This window comes from Vigna umbellata, chromosome 9, assembly GCF_029865625.1.
Source record: "Vigna umbellata cultivar VRB3 chromosome 9, Vumbellata_1.0, whole genome shotgun sequence".
Classification (NCBI taxonomy): Eukaryota; Viridiplantae; Streptophyta; class Magnoliopsida; order Fabales; family Fabaceae; genus Vigna; species Vigna umbellata.
Window position 1 is genome coordinate 43265308 of NC_142173.1, and position 6000 is coordinate 43271307.

The following is a 6000-nucleotide window of genomic DNA, read 5'->3' on the forward strand; positions in this document are numbered from 1 at the left end:
GATTCCAAAAAAAAAACATCTCAACGTTACTTCTTAATAATGTATAAAAGAAAGTTGTAAAAAACATAATAATTAAAGAAACGAAATATAAACTTTATGCAACACAACAAAAGATATAGCTTCCATTAGTTACACCCCTTATTGTTATATCAACTTTGATGTCTCTCACTTACAGTGTTATTTGCTCGCGTATAACATATTATTATCATAAGTGGATGAAACCACAATAGACATAAAAGACAAGGGTAAGTTAGAGTTATTTAAGATTATAATGATAGTTCTACGTTATGGTCATAATAAATACCATACACATTATATTCACACATCAAATTCATTATACAAAAAAAAAAATATTACAATCATAAAGGCCCTCATGGTGTTTCATTCTTATATCATACATTAGAGACGACCTTCGAAAGACTTAATGTATTGATTGGAATATGAGATCATGCACCTATTACACTCATCCTCACCTTTCAAGGGTCTCACCATATTGTGGCCACACCCTCACCATCCCATAGTCATGTCTCATACCAAGGAGTATAAAAAGATAAATCACTCATGTCTAGATTTGACCTTCAAGACCAAATCTATCGAAAGACCTCCTTCAACTCTTACTTTACGTATCTTCCTCTACGTGATTTCAATACTTAGTAGAGTGAGGATATTCTCACTTCGAACTATCACATCAACACACTCTACACAACATCAAAATAGTATCATTTCCACCTTAGAAATCATTATCCCCTATTCCATGTCATTCATATCAAACAAAAGTAAAAATATAACTACTTTGAAGCACATACACCGTTCATACATCACATTCTTATACAATCATAGATTATAACACCATATCATACATATGTATCTTACTTCCATCCAAACTTATCACAAATAATTTAATTCAATTGAAATATTAACAATACATAATTTTTTTTGCATTTCCATAATATTCATTTACGATATTTCCATTAAATATATCAAAATTGTGTGATACATTACTCTAACCATAAACCTTTAATCAAAGGTCCAAACGGTTAAAGTGTAGATACATATGTTTAGAACTAGCTATTAAAATTTTAGTATGATCCAACGATTAACAAATTAGAAATCAAAACTTTACCAAGACAATCGATAACCCAAAATAGGGTGGCACCCAACTCCCTACCTTTGGTGCCCATCACCAAATCCTTTGGTACTCCCTGGACTTTAAAATACAAGTTTCGTTCAACAATACTTAAGTTCCACCCACCACAATTAAGTCAACGAAATATTGTCTGATTGGTGTCCAATGGTACTACTACAGGACGTTGCCGTTATGAGATTTCTCTGAGTTTTAATTGAACATTTTGACTCTTTCCTATTTATTCACCACTTAATATAAATTATAAGAATACAATATATCTTTCTATTAGCTCAATATGCAATTATTTAATCAATTTAAGATCTCACATAGAAATTCCTAAGTTACATAAAAAAACAATGTAATCATTAACAAAATGAAAAAAATTTAACATATATTATCTTGGGCTTTTAACATTTATTGAAGACGTGTGTGAGATGTTAAATTAATTTTGTAGTCCCTCAACAAACCTTAATGTATTGCATTTATAACAAATATTAAAAAACATTTATGACATTTTTTTTACAAAAAATATCGCCAATATTTGCCTCACTAAAACCATAAAAAGTCTATATACAAACCAACAATACACTATAGCAATTTCAAGAATTTTCTAACTAGCATGAATATCTCAATTACAACTTTAAAGTACTAAAAAAGTAGTGAAAAATATTAACAAATAAAACATACCTTAAATGATGGACTTTTGAAAATTCCAGAACCCCAAATTAGCCTGCATGTTCGTAGTCCTATTTCCAACAATTTTCATTTTTGAAATGTCTCCATCTAAGGTTCATAGAAAAAGTTATGACCATTTGATGTTTTTCACCTTCAAATCTTCTTCACAACTCTAAATTTTTGACCAATATCTCATACTTGAACACTTTACATTCAAATACAACCTAATAGAAGTTCCCAAAAAAAGAAATTGAGGTGAAAAATAATTTTACGACTATTTTTAGTGAATTTTACAAAAATCAAAGTTAAACAAAAAAATAATTCAAAATCTAAATTTTTAGGACAAATAACAATAGCTAAACCCCAACGTTAACGTGAAATGTAGCCGGAGACAATGAAAACTACCGAAATGTGCACCATAATGCCAAGATGGGCTGAAATGAGTTGAAGAACTTCTCCTAGGAGTTTGGCATCGTCGTTGCTAAACTTTTGTGGTAGGTTTCAGGCAAACAAAAAAGAGAGATGTGAGGATACTGACGTTACTTTTGAAATTTTAAAACATAATTTGATGTGAGATGTCAGACCTCGTAAATATGCACCCAAAACCCTCCTGTCAGCTCATTTAAAACGCACTCAGAACCCTCTGCGCGGACGCCAGGTGTCAAGAAACGAGGATCTGAAATCAGATAGTGGGATGCAGGTGTCAGCAGAAGAGCGGACGCTCGTTTTACGTGGGAAGAAAAATGATTTTTGAAACCTCCTTCCCACTCTCTCTACATGCACCCTTCTTCTTCCAAACATACGATCTTTCATTTTCTCCTTCTTCTCTCTAGAAAACTCTCCCTTCTCTCTACTGTAGCTCATCTTTCTCTTCTCCGATCATCATTCAGAAATCGTAGAAGCGTTCCCGGCGTCGTAAGCTTCATTCTGAACCGAACAGTTCCGGATTCTGAAAAACTGGTAAGTTTCTCGTCCTAGCTGTTCGTTGTATGACATGCAAAACCAAGCTCTGGTTGCATGCGATCACCTTGTCTGAATCAATCTTGGTTTTCTGTGACTTGTTTTAGTTTGAAGAGTTTGGTTGAGCGTTGAGAATAGAAGAAATCTTAATTCCGCGAAGTGAGTTTTATTCTGAAAGGACGTACGTTCAAACTAGAGGTAAGGGAAGCTTATTTAATTTAATTCGTATTTGTATGTGGTGTACTGAATGAACGTTCGTTATTTGACTAAATGACTTTGATGCATGATGATTGAGATGATTAGATTGCTGAACGTTCTGTTGTTAATGTGTGGAAAAGAAATATGGGTTGTACGAAAGTATGCAATTTATGTTGATATGGATTTATAAAGTTATGAAGTTATGAAGTATAAGTTAATAAATGAGTTGAATATAATTGAATTCTGAATATGAAATTCCTCATGATATTGTACGCGTCATTGAATGATCTTTGACCGTTCGGTGTTTCTAGTAAACTGATTTGACATTGAATTCTTTCATTTGGAAAGAATTCTAGTTGAGGACGAGCGCCTTCTTGTAGTAATGTTGTGCTTGAGCGTTCGGCCAAGCATAGTTGCATCTGATTTTCAGTGACAAACATAGACCCGGTATATATATATATATATTTGTATATGGTAGTTATTCTTCGACACAATTCCGATAATACCTTCTTTATTAATCTTTTATCTTAAGTTTAGCAGTGCTCGGTCTTATACCGAGCGCTCGTACTCGTTTATAGTAAATCAATCTTGATGAAATAGCGTTCGTCCAATTTCAATGAATCTACTTTACCGTGTTCAGTCATTGACTGACATTAGGTCTTTGTAATTGAATTATTCTAAAAACGGTTCTTTAAAGCCTTGATGTGTCCACATCCATTGGATCTGGCCTAGAGCCTCCATACTTAATTATTCTTGAGTATTGGTCTGAACTCACGAGAGTCAGTTCATTCAACTGATTCACGTGGTAAATAATGTTCGTCATATAGATTGTATTATTGTACTCGGTCTTATTCTATTCTGGAACGAAAGATTTATCAGTTGCGTTCTTATTGTTCGTCCTCGTTCTGAAGAGGGCTGAACGTTCGGTATTTTATGATTCTTAGAACTGATGATGAAAAAGATTATAAAGGATGAAGAGTATTTGAGAGAAATTAAAAGTTGTGGATTTGGACGAGTGTTCAGTTAGGAACGACTCTTGAATGAATGTTGGAATTTGTATAGTATGAATGTGGTAATGCTTAGCTGGCGGTTCATCATGATGTTCCGTGAGTACTCGCCCTCACGTAGAGGAGAGTAGGTCATGTGTGGAACGGCAGGAGGTCCTAGTCCTTAGGGGTACTTTGGACGGAACGGACTAACCTCGGTGGCAGCTGATGAGAATTCCAGTTACTACATCACTCGGGTGCACGAACGTCGTAGCTACACATAATTCATACCGTCTGGACAGTCAGTCTAGTATTAGGGCTTGATTGAATCTTATATTGGAATGTATTTGATATGTTTGAATGTGAGAATGCATGTTACTACTTGAATTAAATTACATAAGCTTACCCTGTGTTTTCCTTGTGTTGTCTCGTTTGTACGTCCGTCCTTGTATTTGCAATGATCATCCGTGTGGATGTGAGCAGATGGAGACGCGCTACTGGAAGAGGCGCTGGAAAAAGGAAATTTGGAGGAAGAGAACCTCGTCGACGTGGAAGTTAAGGCCGAACCATAGTACGTTCGGTTAGTAGTATAGTTTAGTTAGTATAAGGTGTCGTTCGGTCACCTTTTCTTTGTTAGTAATGACCGTTCGGTAAACTTTCTTGTTTGTAAACTGTTCGGTCTAGTCTTGTTTATCTTGTGAATTTAAGTTTATAACTTTATGTAAGGCCGATCGGTCGTGATCGTACGTTGCTTAGTGTTAAGACTGAACCGATACATTAATTAATGTGATTATTCTATTGTATGGTTTATTACTGTATTTTTGGGATGTTACATGAGACCCCATCGACATTAAACTTAAGATAGTCCAACATTAAACTTAAGATAGTTCAACATTATTTAATGTTTGTTGGTCTTATGACCGACATAAATTTCAACAAATATTTACAAAAATATTATCACGCATCTTTAAGGTCAAATTTTAAGTTATATGACATGAAATTGGTGACGTTATAAATTATTTTTGCACAATGAATACAAACATTCATGTACATAATTCCAATTAATAATCTATAATATCAATTTATCAATCTAATATAATTGTAATTCAACCCTAATTATTTGTAACTCAAGATTATATCAATAATTTCAAGTGTCAACTTACGTTAACACACCTACTAAGCATAAAATCAATCAATCAATTTATCAAAACAAATCATAATTTCTCAAAGCAGTTGAAATTACTGTTTATACTTAATTTAGCTCCCCTTTTCATTTAATTTATATGGAAAATTTTCGAAATATTAATCTAAGAGTTAAATCAATTTGAAATAACTTTTTAAAAAACGCTTGCACATGTAATTTATAAGTTTTTATAGGCTTTTACTTTTTGCACCGCACAATTTCATCACACACCCTCCTCAAATTTCTAAAATGATTATTTTGCCTTGTGTAAAAGTAACTTCTAGATTATGTAGAACTCTTTGAAATAAGTTTTCCAGAACAAGGTTTGCATAAAAAAATATTTTAAAACACGTGAAATATATTATGAAATGTAATTTTAGAATAGATTTTTCAAACACATATAATGTCTTTTATAATTAATTTCCAAAACACCTTTCCATGAAATGTTTTAAAATGAATTTCTTTTTCTGCATTTTCTTCTATTTTTTCTTTGCAAAGTGGTTAGTGGTATGAAGCAGTATTGAAAGGTATTTAATTCTTTTTATTATATTATGATGGTGCAATTAGTTACTGTGAAGGTGCGGAAGTAATAAAATTTTTTAATACAGTCCAGGTTACATCTTTAAAACATTTTAAGAATTTAAGAAGTTATTTGTGAAAAAAAGCTCATGGAACCTGTGGTCCAAACTAGTTTTTTTTTTTCTGGTTTAATTACTTTCCTAACTTCTTGTTCCTTATAATTTTCTCTATTTACTGAAAAGACTTTCCACATATAAAAAATATACAATTTAATTACATCTTCACTTGTAAAATTTAGGATAATTCCAGTCTCTAACTTTCCATATTAAAAAACGTTATTTTACTCTCTTAAA